We start from the raw sequence: 21533 nt of genomic DNA on the forward strand, positions 1-21533 counted from the left end.
GAGTTATACCGTTCAAGTTAGTGTTTCGTTGAGATTTTTTATGAATTAATGCCCTTTGAACTTTATTTTTTTTCAAATAGTTTTTATTTGAGATTCCAATATGTGGCCGCATGAATAGGAAAGTCACTATGAAAAATAAAGACTAAGCATATAAAAGATGTATATTAGCCAAACAAAAACAGACAGTTAGTAAATTATTGTACTTAGCACTAATTTAAGGAATATAGAGCTTATCAACAAAAAGTTCGATATTTACTAGCACTTGAAACTTAGTCTGGCACAACCAAATTTGATATCTTTTTATAATACAAAATGTTGGCTATGTCATTATTTCTTAAAGGACATTGATAAGCATAAGTGCATGAATCTTTAATTGTACACAAGGTTTCATACTTTAAGAATTAGACTGAGATTAATTTTGGAGGTTAATTCCCATTTCGTTGAAGAAAAATGGGCCAAACGAAACAAACATTTTCTGGATTTACGGCAATTATTTTTAGTAAAAGTATGCTATATATATGAAATTGTGGATAGATTTCCCCCTACCCAACAGTCAAAGAAAAATCACCTAAGGCAGCCTATAGGCCTTCAGTGAACAGTGAGAAATTATCTATACCCAAAGACTGCCTTCAACTGACCACTGCGATAAATATTTACCAGTCACAGGAACTCGTAAAAGTAATTATTTGCAAGATTTACCGATATGGGTACCTCGGTGGTACGAGTTGACTAATACCACCGAGGTACCCATATCAGTATATCTTGCATATACAATGTAATCACTTACGAGTCCCTGTCATCAAATTCAATTTAAAAGAGTTCTGTTTCCAAAATACAATTAAGTAACATAAATCAAGCCAAAAACAATTTAATGAATTTGGGGATGGTTACCATATTCATGAAGGAATATAGGTGAGGGGCCAAAACAACAATTCTTTCTTATTTCATGGTAATAACTTTAGTTTACGTATATTTGCATCTATGAAATATGTATAAGGTTTCACACAACAAAAGGGAGACTCTGGTGAATATAAAAGATAATGGTCATTAACTCATAGGAATGAAAGACAAACAAAGGACCAGAAATAAGCATTTTCGATATCTTTATATATATATATGCTAATTTCCTGTGTCTATATTCTTAGACTGTTTTCATTCTGGTTATATAGAATCTGGTCAAACGTTTCACAATCCAGATTAAGCTGTCCCAGCTGTACAAGGTTCGACCTAAGTGGTCGTAACAAGCTGTACACTGCAAAGCATTTTATAAGTGATGATAAAACAACAATCATGTATGATATATTTTATCATAGGTTTTACTGTGAATGTAGAATGGCAATATAAGGGGATACTATAATGAAGGTTTTTAATACAGCTCCAGGTAAAATTCTGATGGGTTCGTACGTCAAAACACAATTTACGTACAACTTTTTACTGCAGAAATACATTCATTGTACTTCCTCAACCACACCTATCCGTGCCATAATGCAGTTCGAACTGTAGAAGAAAGACTACAATCCACTTCTTGATGAACTCTGCTGGGGTTCACAAGATATAAACACTGCTTATTAAAATTATGCGAAATTCTTTCTGTAAACATAAAGATAATAGGCAGGATTTCATATGGAGTATAGTAGAGTAATTAATTAGGTTTTTCTCAGCAACATTAAAAAAAATATATCCATAACATGGATGGTTGGTCAGGGGCGTAGCTGCCTATACGCAAATACGCAGTTGCGTACTTTCGGAAAAAGTAACAAAAATGAAAACACACATTTTAAAGATGAAATAAAGGTTATTTATCACATATGCATACCATGAACGTAGTATAGGCTCTGCAAAACTGGCTCCAAAATCGTTAAAATTCAGGAGTTTCCCTCAGGGCTTTGCCTTGCCGGACTCACTGGGGGCCTTGAGCGACCCGACCCCTCGCCGTAATTTTGCGTACAACTAAAACAGGCCTAGCTACGCCCCTGTTGGTTGAATCTCACCAGGGACTATAGTTACTCTAGTATATTGTAGTTTTACCGAAACCATATTATAGGTAGAGATTTTATGCAAAGCCGTTAGCTAATAAGTTCCGGACCTGTAGTTCTCCAGGAAGTGGAAGAATCTACACAAGACAACAACAACATATGACGGTTGTCACGTTTTTCGTTGACAGGCTAATCTCAAATGCAAAGCAGCGGTAGTCCTAATCCAAATGACGCATTTTTCTTAACCATAGGCATTGAAATTACACTAGACGGAACAGATGAGAACGTTCCACTTTGGATATTAATGTCCCTGTTCTGTCTAAACGAATTCATGATGAATCCAACAGTGAAGGTCTGACTATTAATTTTTTTTGTCAGCATTTGCAAAGCTTTCACGTCCCCGATAGCATCATGAGCGTCATATGATATGCTTAATAAATCGGTTACTAACACCTGACTGAAGCTTTTCTTTTCAATTTTGATTAAACTGCGAAGAATTATAGTTTTTTACACCCTTTAGAACAGCATATCTGCCACATGTCCCAATTCTTCTACTCTTATACCCTGTCTCCATTCCAAGTTGTCGTTATTACTTTTGTCTGCTTCTATTTTTTTTCTCAGTTCTCGTAAACATCTTCTAGTCTGTCTTTTCCACGAAGGTCATGTAATTTAGTAAAACACAATTAACGAACGAAAAATCCACGGGAATTTCGATTTCCGGACATTTTAGTCAGTGGTCGAAGGGAAATAACTCGCGTAGTAACGCAACGTCAAAGTTTTTTTCCCGTAATCCTCTAGGGGCGTTCATTTACGTAACTCCTACCTTAAGAAAGGTAAAAAAAGTACTTAGGGTCAGTACAAGTCGTATAACGAATGGCAATATCAGGGTAAAAACCGGAAAGTTGGAAACCACTTTGATACAGGCATTTCCAATGGAAAAGGTGGGTTAAACCAAGTTTTACAGTGCGCTAAACTTACCACTCAAGTCGGTTAAACTAATAGTCAATCGAGTACAGAAGATACAGTATGGTATTAAGAGAATATATCGTCTATAATCTTTTGTCACAAATAGAATGAGGTCTGGATATCGGAAATAAAAACTTCTTTTTGGCAGCATATGAGAGGTATTTGTTTACAACTGGTCTCTTAGGCAAAGATGGTGCGTTAAGAGGCCAATATAGTTCATATTTAAAATCCCTGGTATGTTAACAATTGAGAAATATGAAAAGGAGATAAATTAAACTCTCAGCCGGCTACGATAGTAAGCTGCCTCGGAAAACCCCTATGTTTAGATGAAAATGGAAGAAAACCAGCTTTTAAAGGAAAATTATTTTCAGATATCGATATACTGACGATGTTCACTCCATTAATCAAACATTTGGCTTCCGTTTATTTATCGGCCGAACTAGAAATCAAAGAGTCAGACTACTGACACAGCTTCTTCCGCGTCATTTTCAGACCTTCACCTCGAATTTGATGACAGTAGTCATCTCAGTACAAAAATATATGACAAATGAGACGATCTTGATTTTAAAATCATAAATTTCCCTTTCTTGTGCAGTAATATACCAGCTAGCCCTGCAGCTGGTAATTATATTTCTAACTTGTTAAGGTTTGTAAGCGCTAGTAGCGACTATTCTGACTTCTTAAGGCGCCGTCGTTGAAGAGACATGTTTTTGGACTGGTAAAGTCAATCGAGTACAAAGGACGTCTATGAAAATGTTCAAAGAATTTTATTCATTTAAATGTCAAAACTAAATGGGGGTTTACCCAGAAATTTCAGTAATTCACATTTAACGATTCCAAATATAAATTCAGTTAAGTTTTGTCTGATTTCCATACCTTCAATTGCAGTTCCATAAGATACAGGCTTTTGGACCAAGGTTATAAAAATACGTCTCATATGCTACCTAAAAAAGTTTAATTTTCAATATCCATGTCTTAATGAAAAATCTTCTGTTTCTGACAAACAGATTATAGAAGATGGATTTTCATAATGTCTATATACAAATTAAATTTCTATACTTTTTACTTAAATATTTTTATTGTTTTCTTCTTGAACATGAAGCACACCTTCCACACAAAGTTCAAGACTATTTGAAACTTGTGACTAGGTTTTATATCATGTTTATTTTATTTAGTTATTTTTATTCTCACTTATTTATTATTCATAAACTAGTATTATGTACCGTTTCGACTACTGGTTCTACCGATTTTGACTAGTGGCAATTTGATGCTGCCCATTTGTGTTGAAATATACCAGAAATAATTAACCGTAATGGAAGTGGGAGGTTTAGCGCTATAAAACAAGATTTTTCCCAACTTTCTTTTTGAAGTCAGAAAATCATTTGACATTGTTTTGACAAAAACTGTATGGTATTTAATGACTGTCAAACTAACTTTTAATTATCTGGTTATATAGTTCTAAAGAACTGAATCAGTTGAATACAATAGTAAAAAAGCAGCAAATGAAATGTTCCCTATATCTATTTAATGCTAGGTAGATCTAAGCCTATTTTCATATCAATTTTACTTTATGGATGTGAAGTGTGGGCTACAGTATCACCGATGCTATACTACCAATACTTAAACTATGACTTTCTTTAAAATTGACATCTAATAAGAATGTGTTGGTACTGGCCAAGAGTACCACATGGAAACGACAATAAACTGTTTTGTTTGTTATATAATTTGACGTTGAACTAAAGTGAGAACATTTATGAAACAAAATAATGGAACAGATTTTTCAAAATATTTTAAACGAATGTAGCATAACATTCATTTGGATGCAACAAAACTTTCCATCAGAGTAATGGGTTTTAGGTACAGTGAAAACTATTTTGCAAGATGAATACAAACAGATTTATATTCTTATATTTTCAATGCTTCTAAAACTGTTATCATATCTATGGATTGTAGCTACGGGGCGCCGAATCGGACTTCTGTGGTTTTGTAATCAAAATTCAATTTTGTACAGACAAAAGTGAGTTTTGTTCACCAAAAATGAGATTAACAAAATTTTAACATACTACAAATTTAAATTTTGTCATACAATGTAATCTTTCAGTGGACAAATGTTGCCTTTGTCATGATACAATTCATTTTTTGTATGACAGGCTTTACTTTTGTTACCTAATTTGAATACATGGTATCAAAAGTCAATTCTGTATGCAAATTAGTTTAGTTTGGATTCTGTGAACTAATTTGCATACAAAACTGAGAAATATTACGACAAAATTGAATTTTGTCACAAAATCAAACAAAATCACTTTTACTTGCAATTAAGCGCAAAATTAACTTACGTGTCACAAAAAAATTTGAACGTCATGTTTGTGTCACAGAAGCCAATCTTGTATGCAAGTCATAGGATATGAAAATGAATTCTGTCATCACGATTTTATAGACGGTCTCTCATTGCATACAGTGACCGTGAGTCTTGCAGACTTTGCTCGAAGTAACCGGAAACCTGCGAGACTCGTGGTTACTATATCCAATGAGAAGCCCTTTTACAAAATCGCGACGAGAGAATTCATTTGCACATTCAAAAGATTCTGTAAACTAATTGGCATACAAAATTGACTTTTGTGAGACAAAATTGACTTTTGTTATTTAATTTCCATATCAGGTAACAAAAGTTAATTTTATATGCAAATAAGTATAAAATAAATTTGCATACTTACCATGACAAAAATGAATTTTGTCATTACAAAATTGAAGTGATCATAAAACAAGTCTGTATAACATAGTTTTGTATGACAAAAATGATTTTGTTATGACAGAATTTAATTTTGTGTACACAAAATTGATTTTGATTACAAAAAGATCAAGTCCCATTCGGCGCCCCGTAGTAGCAGGTTGATGAAAAATATTTGTATTCACTAAACAAAAAAGAACCGTTTCTAATTCAGAACGGGAAATTTTATATTGAGACATGTCGATAGTAAAATACGCCAAGAGGGGATAGATACTTTGTAAATGTGATTAGGGACGAATACCAGTATTATGCATGATAACTTTTGCTAATAAAGGAAAGAATATGTAGAAAATATCTTATAAATTGTAATACAGGAAAGTTTAAATAGTTATGAATCAATCGCAAAAAAAAACAACAAATTTTAAGAAAGCTAAAATTTCTCTCATTAAATATTCATAACAAGTTCATACTTCAAGGCATCTTATTTAACTTCTTTAATCTACTGTGGTCACAATATAAAATTAGTATATTTGTGTAAGATTTATAAAAAAAAATCACATGTAATAAATTCTCCCTGAGAAGCCTTTTTTACAGCTATAAGCAGTATGTGGCACATATAGCACTCCCTTATATCGTTCCAAGATCGCTACTAAATTGAGTTGCGTCTCTTTTCCTTTTCATTAGAAAATCTGATACAAAAAAAGTAATTTAACGCTAAAGAAATAAAGGGTAATGGTAAACGAAGTCTCACGGATTCACACACTGAAGTGTGTATCACTTAAGAATAAAATATTATATTTTCCGTTCTGTGTAATGAGTACAGCTTAGATTTTTTATATTCCGAAAGCTTTCCTTCTATTATGCAATAGAATTGTGATGGTTTTGATTTCACTATTAACATTTAATGTATTTGATCCATTCTGTAGTCCTTGTGTCAAAGACTTTACATAACAATAGCTGCAGGAAGTTGATTTCGGGATGAAAAGTGTCATATAAAAACATGTGTTGAAAATTTTCTGAAAATTAATGGAAGATTATAAAATAATTCCACACAAAATGAAAGAATTCTATCAACACAACTCGGCTTTATTTGATAGAAAAATAGCAGAACAATTCACTTTTTCAATATCTTCTTCGCTCCATTCATTTGGAATCTATTAGTGTTGGCATCGTTGACAATATTCTATGGAAGAGATGATGAAATCTTTTCAGAGATTAAGAAAATTATGTTCTATCTATTGTTGAATTTCACACATTAAGAAAAGTAGTTGTCGAAGAAAGGAAATGGAAACCTGAGAGGATTGTTATTTTTATTCTTCGATAAAAAACTCAAAGTAAAAAACATTATACCAAAGTCTCTGGAAAATTAATTTTTTTCTAGAACTTGCAAATCACTAATGGATGTAAAAATAAGCTTTTCTTGTAATAATGAACTGTTTTCTGTGCTGGGATCTTAAATTCTACCAAAAGAAAAGAGAACTTATGAATCTTTCTTTGATTATTTAAAAATACATTACCAGTGCCTTTCGCGACACTAAATCCTTATAATGAATTCCTCATGCTGACGTTCACAAGAATTCTTTCAGAAAACGACTATTGCAACACAACATTATTTCAAATTTCCTGAAAAATAACAAAAGAATTTAGAGTTTTGTTTTGTTTCTACAATGAAAATCACAGCAAGAGGAAATTAATGAGAATTTATGTATGAACATATATTCCTGGTTTCAAACAGAATAAAATAAAATGGTTCTTTTAAAGTAACAATTCTATCAAAATACCTATTACTGGTTATGATCCAACACGTCTATCTCCAGCAACGTAGAACAAAAGGTGTCTTAATTCACTTACAAACAAAAAATCAGCGAAACAAACGGTGTCAACAACTAAGTTAAATCTGAAACAATGTCATGACTTTTACACACAATGTTCCACTGTGGCAGTCCTAATACATTGAGAGTGTTGTTTCCTCAAACATGGTCGCTTCAATTATGATTAGTAAACTTTGGCAATAGAAGGAACAGTACCGGCAACTTAGTTGTTCAAAACTATATAACAACGTGTTAAAAGCCGAAAATGACACACAGAAAACGGAAAAGCACCCAGCGTTCCCAGCATGAGTGTCTACGTTAGGAACATTGGGTTTTTGACGTCATTGGCTAACCTTTTGGGTCTCATACGGACGGTATATAATGTTACAAACCACTGAATGCTAATATGGTCAGCGAAAAGGTATCGTAATGGAAATATAATGTCTACATCTTATACTTTCATTGTTTTATCGCAATAAATGTGTCGAGTGGTGAGGAGCGAATCACGGGATTAGCCTCGGAGTCCCGAGTTGGGGATGGGGGACTTTTGACGGGGATGTATGTTAATGTTCCAAAAAGAAGCATATTCAGGCAATTACCGGGTTTAAAGGCTAAAAACCACTAATTCCACTTTCCATAGGCTTCTATGCTAATTTCACAATATTCAATGGCTTCTCTGGACTTTACCTTAACTTTAACCTGCAGAGGACTATATATCAGCATGATTCTACATATGTCAGCTCACAATCCTCAGAATGGCATGTGGGGTTAGCAGACTTGCAGTGCAGTACTGGTCACCGGAAGTGAAGGGTCTATAATTTAGGTTACAGACCACCAATTCAACCAATGAGCATTTGGAACGTAGGCAAAAATAGTCCTACGCAGAAATTACCCCTGTTCCTCATAGTGCTGTGAAAAAAGTTCTCATCTCATTTAAAAAAATTAAACAGTTTCTGAAAGGAAAAACATTTCTGTACATTTTATAGGTGCATTTTGCTTCTTGTGATGTGAAGCCTAATCTCCATAATGATTTCTAAATATACCCCTATCTTGTGAAAACACTGGGATTTCCCATGCTATTTATAGACACTTCACTTCCGGTGACCAGTACTGCACTGCAAGTCTGCTAACCCCACATGCCATTCTGAGGATTGTGAGCTGACATATGTAGAATCATGCTGATATATAGTCATCTGCAGGTTAAAGTTAAGGTAAAGTCCAGAGAAGCCATTGAATATTGTGAAATTAGCATAGAAGCCTATGGGAAGTGGAATTAGTGGTTTTTAGCCTATAAATAGCATGGGAAATCCCAGTGTTTTCACAAGATAGGGGTATATTTAAAAATCATTATGGAGATTAGGCTTCACATCATAAGAAGCAAAATGCGCCTATAAAATGTACAGAAATGTTTTTCCTTTCAGAAACTGTTTAAATTTTTTAAATAAGATGAGAACTTTTTTCACAGCACTATGAGGAACAGGGGTAATTTCTGCGTAGGACTATTTTTGCCTACGTTCCGAATGCTCATTGGTTGAATTGGTGGTCTGTAACCTAAACAAAAGTGAGTCAAACAAATAATCATGAAGAAATCAAAATTGATAATGTTACCCAAATTCATAATTTGAATCCCGAAATAATACAGTCATAATTCTATAAGTAAAAGGAATCCACCGTACATTATATTTGCTTTTAGAAGTTGAGATTTTCTAACATGTCTTTTAGAGTACCACAGCTGTCAATATTAAGTACTATTCTGTGTAAAATCAGGTAATGGGTGGCACATCATTTTTCTCGAATTGTTTTGGTTTTTTTTTCAAATATATTCTATACATCTAGTTAACAACCAATATACTATTTTAATTTATCCTGATGCATCCGTGACGTAGATATGTTTTACTGGTTATACAAGGGAAGAGTGTAGGAAAACTTTCCCGCCATTCTCATAGTGCATTTCAATTGAATTTGTCCTATCAATATCTTAAAAGACAAACTTTACAAACATTTTGGTTGTCATTTCTGGAGTTATAAGGTATAAATACTTGGATAATTCAATAAAATAAAATATGTTTTTTCTTCATGTGCTCTTCTAGTATGTTCAGTCATTTAATTCTATCCTATTCCTATGTTGGACTTGACTTTTCATGAGAAACTCGTACTTGAAATAAAGGATACTACAAACACTGCGAAGTCAGTCTCATATACTGACATACACTAAAAAGATCGATGAAATAAGCCAACTATTGACCAAACTATACGACAAACGCGAAGTATTTTTATTCCGTATTATCAATTTTCCTTCCATCGGAGTGTGATAACAACTCTTCAGCACCTCCGAATGGAGCTTTCATATCACAACTCATACATAAACAAAATTACAGTCACTAAATCTCGCTCTTTAGACATTAGTATCAGTTACTTTCACAATTTTTTTCATATATCTTGGACTTATTGTAATGTATCTTGTGAACATGGTTGAGTCGCATTTGTTTAATTCGGCTATATATATATATATATATATATATATATATATATATATATATAAACATATCTTTAAAACAGGATAGTTAACACCCTTTCTGCAATTATAACCCCTAATGACTCAAATTATTTTATTATTTTACTCCGCGGGGAGCAGGCGTTATCAAAATGGCACACCGTAAGAGGGCCATGCTCAATTTTTTTTCTGGAATTTTCTAATAGACATTTAGAATACCAATCAAGCATTTGCTTTCTGTGAAATATTTTGACAATTGTGTTGCCATGAAGGGATTTATGTATATTTAAACACAAATATTTCACATTATTTTGAGACCAAATAAAATGTTCATTACATTTAATTTTGAACTCCTTTACTTTTTTACAGTTTCCCTTTAGAATCGAATAAGATATACTCCGTTTTCCCAAATGGAAATCTGACTACTTGATTAGTAAATACCATCAAGGAGATATGGTCCACCAACAATAGCATTGACTCTGTGTTTACTAAAAAAAAAACAGCGAAAAATAACACTAGGACGAAAATAATAGAACAAATAATTTGATCCAGCTGATCTCGCCTTAGATTGGTTGACACTAAGTTTGGATTTCGTTACATGTGAACCAAAATTTGTGTATGTTATTTATTCACTTAATGAATCATTACCCCATCGAATTGATAAAACACCTTACATCACAATCAATCTCTGTAAAAATAATGAAAATGCCGAGACTTACTTTTGATATATCATTGTTGTTTTCCGACATTTAATCAACAGCTGGAATTTGACGGACATTATATTGTCTTGAGTAAACTCAACTGATACAACAGAACTGACAATATTTCAAATCCTTACCCGTTCTTCAAGAACAAAGGTCATTTTTACCAGAAAATGTAACATTTATCAGTCATTTAAACTATCTTAAAGGAGTTGTATTCAACGCATTGATTTCTTTTATCGGTTTCTTGATGAGATTATTGTTTGGTTTTTCTAAGAAAATGATGATTATTTGCTAAATTTGCATTTTGTAATATTCTGGAATGTCTTTCATACCGTCCAGTCATGATCTTCCTAGAAAACCTTTTTGGTGTAATGACAGATTTTTGACAATATTATGTTTTCTGTGATTCTTTTGTCAATAAACTGTCTCACCGTGAAAATAAACACTAATTTGCTATTAAGATGAAGAGGGAAGATGCCAAAGTTTGTAAAATCACATCCTAAATCATTTCACTTGTTTCAATCCAGTATTAGTTTTATCTAATATAACACACCCAAAAAAAAAACATTAAATATGATCGAAAAGGAAACCAAACAGGTAGAGGCGTCCAAAAATTGCAGAATCTGATCAAATATAGCCCTAAGGTATAAACTCACGAATTCTGTAAAATGGCGGAAAAGAATTTCCGCCATGTGAAACCCCCGTGATTTTATGCAAGCTCCAGGAAGCGACAGGCGTTCGTTTCCTCTCTCAATAACCGCTGCAGACGGACAGTTAACAATTCTCGGACATTATTGAAATCAAACGCCGTTTGGCAATCGGGTAACATCCGTAAGAGTACACTACACAGTTACGGTTGCACATCAAGTTGACCCCGTCTAATTTAAGATTAAAATGAATAAGTTGAAATTTGACTTTTTTTTAAATTTTAAAAGTATTTAAGCATTTATACATAGACAGATGTAATATATGTAAGGGAAACTTGAAGAAAGGTATCCGGAACGTTTCAGTTCCTTGCTGTATTAGGTTCTCTCTTCAGCATCAAAATACCTTATTTCACATAAACTTTAGGAACTAAAATTTCGTGAAAATGAATCGAAAAGGATGTTATCAATTCTACTTTTTCCCACCTCTTCCACGCATGCTTTTATTCTGTGCTAGTTTCTAATTGCCTGATATTTTATATAATATAGTATTTTGCTAAATTTTGGAAAGGCACTTTTTATCACGGATTTGTCTTCTTGTAATGTAAATCCTAATCTTCATTATGATTTTTAAATATATCCTTACCTTATGCAAAACACCGCGGGTTTCCAAGCTATTTATAGACTTATCACTTCCCTTGACCAGTGCTGCAGCCCAAGTCTGCTAACCCCAATAGGCCATTCAGTGGATTGTGAGCTGACATATGTAGAATCGTGCTGAAAAATAGTCTTCTGTAGGTTAAAGTCAAGGTATAGTACAGGGAATCCATAGAATATTGTAAAATTAGCATTGAAGCCTATGGGAAGTGGAATTAGTGGTTAAGTCCGTAGTCCAAACAGTACTGTAACAGAAGATATGAATAAATAAATGAAAATAAAAAGAACTAAATATAAATCTGAGCCACGAATTTCAAAATGTTTTGAACTAACTTGAAAAGGTACGTCAAGTTCAAGGTGAAATAATAATATTCAAGTAAAAACTACAGAAAATTTATAGACATTATGAAAGTGAAAATCCATCATCTTTAATCTGTTTGTCAGATACAGAATATTTTTAGTAAGATATGGGTATAGAAAATAAAACTTTCTTAGGCGGCACTTGAGGCGTATTTTTTTTTTATAATCTCGGTCTAAAGGCCTGTTTCTATGCAACGATCACGTCTTGAGGAGTCAGAATAGTCACTACTAGCTCTGACATACCTTAACAATTGAGATATGCACAGGAAGCTAATTGCTGCAAAAGAAAGGAAAATTTTAAATTTTAACATCAAATTCGTCTCGTTTGTTATACATTTTGTACTAAGGTGACAACTATCGTCAAATTCGAGGTGAAGGTGAAAAAAAATGACGCAGATGAAGCTGTTTTCGTATTCGTTTAAAATTCTTTTTCTGGTGGATAAATACACGAATTTTGAATTTCTTATGGAGAACACATTGTCAAAGTATTGATATATGCAATAAAAGGATCTAGCCTCTTTAACTTTCTTGTCTTTCACAACATTTTGAAGGAATGCCGATTGATAAGAATAAAGAAACAGATCTGCTAGGAGAGGGACACAATTAGTGCAAATTGGAATGCCGATACATTGTTGGAAAGTTGTCCCTCCAAAAGTGACAAATATGTTGTCGAGCAGTAACTCTAGCATACTGGCCACATATTGCTACGTGCAACAATTTTGGTTTTTGGTTTTTTTTGTTTTTTTTTTTTTTTTGTAGTGGTAAAATATGTAGAATCGTAGCTTAAAACAACAAATTTGTGAGAACTACTATCCTTGCAGTTAAATGCTTTGTAGATTTCTTTTAGACGGGTTTCGATTTATCGTGGATCAAGGTTGTATAGAATGTTGAAAAAAAAGTAATAGAGTTAACTTAAGGGAAGGAACCTTATCTAATCTTTAGAGATTTTCAGAATCCACACATGATTAATACCACTACTTGAGTAAACAGTTTCGAATCATTTTCATTGTTCTGTCTTTGAAGTGAACACAATTTTGGTGACTCGTACAGGCAGCTCTTTTATAGAACAAGTCCAAGTAGCTATAGATGATCCTGTTATGTACTTTTGAATTCAGAGCTTGCATGCTTCCATGTATTGCTATATCCAGATGGACATAACGTTGTATGTCGACAAGACGTTCTATATATATAGCACATCGCCACAGTTTTTCCTCAAAGATTTCAATGGTTTGATTTACTATTTTCTTCCTTAGTATATTGTTTGAAAAAATACCCTCTGATAGAAAATTCTCCAGATACAGCGTCAGGTCATATTTTCTTAGAAGTTGAAAAAATTCAGATGTTACCGACAAGTTACTACATTCATCTGTCAGTATTTGGGCAAACGAAGATTGAAAATAGGTCTAGCACGACAGTCTAAAAAAAAAACTGGAGTTTTTATTTATCAATGTAGCCTTCAACTGACCACAGTGCTACACTGCTGTCACATGAATCGGAGGTCTCCCCTTAAAACCAAAGTGTAAACAGATTGAAATATCTACGAGACACCTCGAGCATTTGCTTTTCACGGATGATTGGATAGGGGCGTAGCTGCCTATACGCAAATACGCAGTTGCGTACTTTCGGAAAAAGTAACAAAAATAAAAACACACATTTTAAAGATGAAAAAAATGTTATTTATCACATATGCGTACCATGAACGTAGTACAGGCTCTGAAAAACTGGCTCCAAAATCGTTAAAATTCAGGAGTTTCCCTCAGGGCTTTGCCTTGTCGGACTCACTGGGGGCCTTGAGCGACCCCCCCCCCCCCCACGACCCCTCTTCCAAATAAAGCAGTTTGTTCAAGAGTTCACTCCTCTTGAATTTACACCGATTGTACATAGTGAATGTAGTTTCTGTTAAAGTTTATTCGTGGTGTGTTCTGTACGGTCGATAGTATTTCCTCCCGGAATTATCAATTTTCCAGCATGAAAGAAATTTTGCTTTTCTCTGAGTCCTCCTCTTTTGATTCTGAAAAAATCCCTATTTGGTCTAAAATTATAATGAGATTAACATAACATTGGAAGAGAAATTAGCCGTGAGTTGAAATATATTATGTACTACCTATATGACAGGATCTGCCTCGTTTCTACATAGACAAATATAGAACATAGCAAACATAAAATGTATTCTAAACCAGTGAACTATAAAACACTTGTTCGTTGAAACCTCATTTAAAATAAAACTGTCCTGTATTTCAAATAAAAAAACTTATCTTTGGACATCCATGTCACAGTTTTCATGAAAATATGTGAGGAGGACAAACACATTGTCAGTGCTCCTATTTTTTAATCCGAGTTGTTCTTTTTAGTTCTAATGTATGTTTTGGTGTAGAAAAAGTCTATGTTCATCCGCGTCACAGTGTCAAGCAATAGAAATGATCGTGAACACAGGATGTTAAAGATCGTTAACAACAATTTTTGTTTTGTTTTGTTTTGTTTTGTTTTGTTTTTGTTTGTTTGTTTGTTTGTTTGTTTGTTTTTGTTTTTGTTTTTGTTTTTGGTTTTTCGGCGATTCATCGAAACTGAAACTTTTACAAACAAATCAAGGATGTCCATTAAAATGATCACTATTTGCAAAGTGCTTTATTTATTTTGAGAAACTATTTTTCATTCGCGGAACAGTGTGTTGGTAGTATTTTTATCTTTCTTTGTGTCTTTGTACTCCAGTCTCTATTAATTGATTTCACTTAATTTCCTTTACTGACATTTTTAACCCAATCTATCAATCCCATACATTATTCTGTATCTTTAGCAAAAAGTGAAATATGCGAGAATACAAAGATTTGATTATTAAAGATATTTTATGCCAAATGAAACAAGTATTTAAAAGAACGACTATATGTTTTATATTTTCTTTCAATTTTTCTAACAATGTTGAAAAAATGCTAAAATGGAATTAAATAATTTATCATATTTGGACTAAATTTAGACACTTAACCATAAAATCTTTTCTAAGTGTATGATCAGCCCCAACCATTTGATATTTCTCTGGTTATTTCTCCGATTTTATGTATTGAACTTATCGTACACTACACGGCCAAAAGTGCCACATATGATAAGCATATGCTGCTTAATTCGAAAGATAATCATTTGGTAAAATATGATAGTCATATATTAATCAAATGATAAATTGCACATGATATAAAAATACTTATCATATGATTCGCATATGTAATTATTGGCTTGGTATCAGTTTCATTTTCAATAGTTTATCAAAGTCTCTCCACATACATATATATATATATATATATATATATATATATATATATATATATATATATATGATATTCATATGTAAACAATACATTTCAATCACATCACGACCTATTCATATGATAAGCAGATGAAAATCACATGGAAATCATATGAATATTCATATGATTTTTACAAAGCATGTAGAGAAAATTGAACTCAAATTTTGATGCACTGTATGTCCCCCACACCCCACAAAAAATTATGTTGAATGTTGTCGAAATTGATTTTTCCGACTTTTTTTTTGCTTAGTGTCATCATTTCATGTTTAAAAATCATCGACTGTCTCAAAATAAGCTATGAAGACAAATTCAGTCTTGGTAACTTTTTTCTAGTTATATTTTGAGACAGTGGATAATTTCTAGACACGAAATGATGACACATAGCAAGCTGTTTGGTTATGATGCATATGACAAATGTCTCCAGTAACTTTTACAATTCATTGTATAATAAGCCATAACGTGTACATATATAGTCATGGTCAAGATTGACTTTTAAAAAGCTATGTAATACACTTCTAAAGTGAACTTCTCTTAGTGCAATAGATGTTATATATATGAAATATCTGTAGATGTTGCTGTCTGTTCCTAGGTGCTGGAAATGTAGTTCAGTGGCCCTTTTTACAAAAAATCGTAAGTGTAAAATTAGTCGTAAGTTATGACGTCATATTAAATCAAATTATTGTGACGTCATAACTTACGACTAATTTCACACTTATGATTTTTTGTGGAAAGGACCACTGGTTCATACGTTTTTTCTGCTGACGGAACTTTTTGTTATTCACAATTTCCTGGCCCTTTTCTTCCAGGGTTACAGAAGCAGTGGCCAACCACCCTGTACCTTATTTTCCTTTTGACTCATACTGCTGATTGATAATTAAGTTAAGTGTCCTATAAAAGTTTCGTCGAAATCTACCGAGGGAACCTAAATAGACGAAAGTAAGAATGGACGACCAATTTCTACAGAACCTCGTATCCACGAAAGGTGGGAAACAACACATAATATAATCGACTAACGTTCCATCATCTTCATCACAAATTTGAATTAGTCAATAGCACTTACTGCATTGAGATCCGAAACAGTTTTAACGACACTCTCTCGTTTCTTTTTCATCATCATTTGTATCATGACTATATGCCATTTTCGTTTCCTTAATGGTCGGATAGACATTAATAGTACGACTCATTTGTTTACCTTAAAATAGAGGCAAAAGTGCAAACTTATTAATTGCAAATGTTTAATTTTTCAATATTTACCTCTGATAAAAAGAAAAACAATATGTTAAGCACGGTACCATCAAACCAGTTTCGCTGAATCGTTCTGATAGAGCCCTTTGAGACGTAATTTTGCGAGAAGTGATTTTCAATCAAATATTATCTATAATTGAACAGAGCTTTACAAAGAGATTGAAAACAATTATAACAATGTGATAACGAAGAACAAAAGATGATTCAAATATCGTTCCGTCACGGTGTACCCCGTTTCAAAGCCCAGTGTTAACTTGGAAACAATAATGATGTTGATTTCAAATATATTGTGAGTAATTGATTTCATTAGGTTCGATACATCAGAAGAAATTGCTTTCTTTTTGTTTACCTTTACGCTTTCCCATAATACACAATCACACATTTGATTATATTTTATCACCACCTAAGCGAATTCTATACAATAAATGAAAATAAAAAGAATAATTAAATAAAAGAAAGGTATGATAACCCCTCTTTCGTTGATTGATTCGAGCGTATTAATTGTTTTTTTGTTTTAATGAATCGTGGTCATAAAAATGATATAAATCATTAACTACCGTTTCCAATCATAAATGGAAGGTTAAGTAAATTAACTCACTCAGCTGCTAAGTTTTTTTATAGCTCGTCCTAAAGTTCATAATATATAAATCATACTTGTTTGGAAATAGCTTTCACATACTCTTTTCCAATTTTTGTCCTTGGTTTGCCCATTGTTTTTGGGGACCAAAGTATAGAATTTTCCATTCATGTGTATGTTTTTAAACTTGAAATTAGTCATTTCAAAAAACTATTTCTACAAACCTGTTGCTTTTCGATATTTTAAGAATGGAACAAGATGCAAGGAAATCTTACAAGTGCAGGTAGTATGGAAGGTCAAAATCACGTAATTTGCATGTTGAACTGGAATGATGATAAGCTGACCTGCAGATGTCAGTGTAGTACAGTAGCACTATACTAGTATATTATCTTATTATCATGGGACGGAACCGGAGATTTTAAAAACAGAATTATACACGGTCCCAGAAAGGGGAGGGGGAAACAGGCTACTTTATGTACAAATTATGCCCGAAATAAACCAAATTTACTAATTTTTTTCGAATCCCCCCGGAACCCTGCCCCTGGGTCTACTACTGTATTATCATTATCTGTAGGTGTATACTTTTAATCATAACTACTTCTTGCAGTACAAGTAAGAGCTTTCTAAAAAAAAAAAGCTTGCTCACCGTTTAAAAAGGGCTGTTCTGTCGGAGCTACAAAGACATTAGAGAAAGGACTATTTTTTCTCTGTAGCAAATTTTTCTTATATAATCATTATGTTCAGGTGAAACCAGACAGATACATTTTGTTTTTTACAACTATGAAAGAAATTCAATGATGTGTATTCGGTTTATTTTTTACACAATTTTTAAAGATCTAATCATATAAGTTCAAGATCAACAGCTTAGGAATTTTAGTAAAAAATTGTTGATAATGTAAGCTTTGTCTAATTTTGTATTTTTCTGTCTACTTCTACTATTTAACAGAATATAGTAAAATTATTTATATAAAAAAACATGTTTTCAGTCTTATCTTTTCAGTACATGCGCATGTAAAAGAAACAAATATTTTTATAACCGTAGATCCTGGAATTTTTTCTCGTTATTTTTTAATCGTGTAAGGTATCATATTTTATACTATACTCATTTACAAGTTAGCACCTTTGCATAAGTAAACTTTTACCAATTGATGGCAAACTTGACCCAGATTGTATGTCTAGATATTCTTTTCTTGAAATAAACAAAGTTCCACACCGTTATAAATGGAAATTATGTGGATATATGGAGATCTGTTGTAACTTCAACGCGTGCTTCCTTCTGACATCTGATTTCTTTATCTGGCTACATTTAGCTGAATAACTATACTACATAGTTATGGACGTTAAAACATAAATTCATAAGTGTTTTTTTTTTATTTAATGGTACGTGTAGGATCGTACATATTGGTGTTTTGCACATACCAATGGTACCGATAAAATGTCTTCAGTGTGCTTACAAATCATGCTTTCCTTCATTGTCACATACATCGTATTCTTGCGAAGTATTCTTATCTCTCTTTGTATGCCCACCTGTACCAGAAGTTGGAGTGATTCTTAAATGTTGTTCACCGTGCAATAAACAATGTTACCTTTGGACTTTTCTGCAGGAACGACTCATATTTATCGTATATCGGCATATTATAACTTTACAAAACAGATTTGTTTTGATTGGCATTTCAATTTCATTTCAATTCGGTATTGCCGATGACATAATTTTTACGAGAATACATTGACTTACAGATTCGGTTATTTAAGATAGGACTTAAAAAGGCGCGACTGGGTTGCACTGTTTCGCACACAAAATTGGAGCGGTCTTATTTGCTAATATTTATTAGGTGAAATTTGGTTGAAATATTGGTTGTTAGTAGTAAAGCATTTGTATATTGAAAGCGGTAATACAATGTAAATATGTATAAAGTGAATGTTTCAAACTACCCGATAAGATTTGTTCTTCACCGGATCTGGTTCTCTCCTCTGTACCAGCTGGCTGTTTCTCGAAAAGCATAATTTCTCTCGAACCTTATGATTGAAATCATAAACAAATGAGAAGAAAAAGATACACTTATTCTTTTTTCTACACAACATTACCGTATATGATTAATTTTCCTGAAAGTTCTAAACTACCTGTTATTTTAGAAAACCTATTCTTGACAGGCACTTAAAATTTGGCCTGGAACCTACTTGAATTTTATTATGTTTACATAGCTTCACATTTTTATAACAAAATATATGTGTAAGGGAATGCCTAACATTTTCATGGATCTATTTAGTGTAAAGATTTGAACAGTATTTACTTTCAATAAAAAAGCAGCAGATGAATTTGCTTTTCTGGGTATTTAAACATATAGTCTTTTCTGACAAATAGACAAGAAACAATCTGCAGTATCCTACCCAACTACTAAGTGAAATCTAACTAATACTCGTTAAGGCTGTTTTCAATATCTAGCGCGAACTAAGGCTTTTGTCAACGGTAAAAGACATGTCTATTACAGATGAAGAATGTTGACTACATTCAAAGGTATATCTGACAAAGGTTAAGCTGCCAACAATTAAAAACAAATATCTATTCTCGTTAAGGTTGCTGTCAATTTATGCGGCAGTTTGCATGCTACGGATTTTAAGCTTTTTTTATCCACAGAAGACCACCAGTTAAATGTTCTGTTCGGTTGATTTTTATGTGACTTGTTTTTATGGTAACATTCATTCTTCAACGAACTTAGGGACGCTTATATCACTACAAAACATACTGATATCTGTACTCATCGAAACCATCAGACAGAAAACATATCTATGATATATTCATAAGTATATCAAAACTATTTCAAGTCCTTTTAGATATGTTGAAAAAGGAAATAAGGAACATACGACAGAATTGTACAACTATCACCGAAGTTACTGATTGAATGTGTACAAATTGATGAGAGTTTTCTCTGTGGTATATTTTAAGTTTTTTTTTTTTATATAATATACATTTGAAAAAATACATTAGTTTTGCTGTATTAGTTATTCCATTTTGTTTAGAAACTTCACACGACTAGTAAGTGGTACTAGTCCGGAATAGGGCCGAATCCAGACACTTTGAAAAGGTGGCTGCTAGCCGAAGGTCCCTCAGAAAAAGGGGAGAGCTTGGACATTATTTGCCTGTTTTTGTCATTTTTACCCATGACAATGACAAATTTTCCAATAAAAAGGGCCAACCCACTGCACCCACCCTTCTGAATCCGCCACTGCGATATAACATCTAGGACTATCGTCTTTTCCCCAACAGTTATGATATATTATACATTACCGACTTTACAAGTGGAATTTTGGCTAATTTTACAGAATTGACTTGTTACACTTCATTAATTACACGTCAAATTAATTTTTTTTTCAATTTTCTTAATAGAAAAAGATCTATGACTATTTGGGTTTTACCTTAATTTTGTCTGATAGATTAGGATTACATTCATTTATATTTAAAAAATTATATACCAAGACATCAAGTTAGTTAAAACTTTTCGCAAAAATAAGGAAAAATTATTGTTAGAAAGGATCATTAATGAAAACATTTGTAAAAATAATTTGTACGGTGCATGGGTTTTAGTTCGTTATCCCCCTACCTGTTATGGAGTTTCATATACTTGATTATCTAATACATTCCACTCTGTGAAAGGACATTGAAGCTAATAAGAATGACAAATATAAAATAAGAATAACTTGTCAATACTTTTAATGATATTGACTACGTGATTTTCGTGATTTTATCATCGTAAACGACACAAACAAATTTACCTTTTCATTAATACAAAATACATCCTTTTTAATTTTTCAAACTGACATAAAAGTCCATAAATATAAACGATGGAAAAAGTGAAATCGATAAGATGGTTTTTAAAAATGACATCTCTATTTTCCGAATGTAATAAATAGGCGTTACAATATCACACGTGGTTACAATAGACGAATGAAAAATATCCGTCAATGCTGCCAATCAGCAGCCAATACACCAGAAAGAAGGTGTAATCTTTATGTGAATAAAAGTCTATTGGTTAACACTTTGTTAGAATAACAAATGAATAATAAAAGCTTCTGAAGG

General features: G+C 32.7%; 1 long non-coding RNA gene across 1 annotated transcript; it reads right to left on the minus strand.

Moving 5' to 3' along the window:
• Positions 1-6749: 6749 nt before the first annotated feature.
• On the minus strand, positions 6750-12100 carry LOC148624541 (uncharacterized). The gene is made up of 3 exons (XR_015919696.1): positions 11970-12100; positions 7188-7293; positions 6750-6853 (listed from the first exon to the last, which is right to left on the minus strand). It is a non-coding gene; the product is annotated as an uncharacterized LOC148624541 (long non-coding RNA).
• Positions 12101-21533: the final 9433 nt, after the last annotated feature.

The sequence above is a fragment of the Perna viridis genome, chromosome 2 (assembly GCF_037379345.1).
Source record: "Perna viridis isolate PV_CMFRI_1.1 ecotype Kerala chromosome 2, ASM3737934v1, whole genome shotgun sequence".
Classification (NCBI taxonomy): Eukaryota; Metazoa; Mollusca; class Bivalvia; order Mytilida; family Mytilidae; genus Perna; species Perna viridis.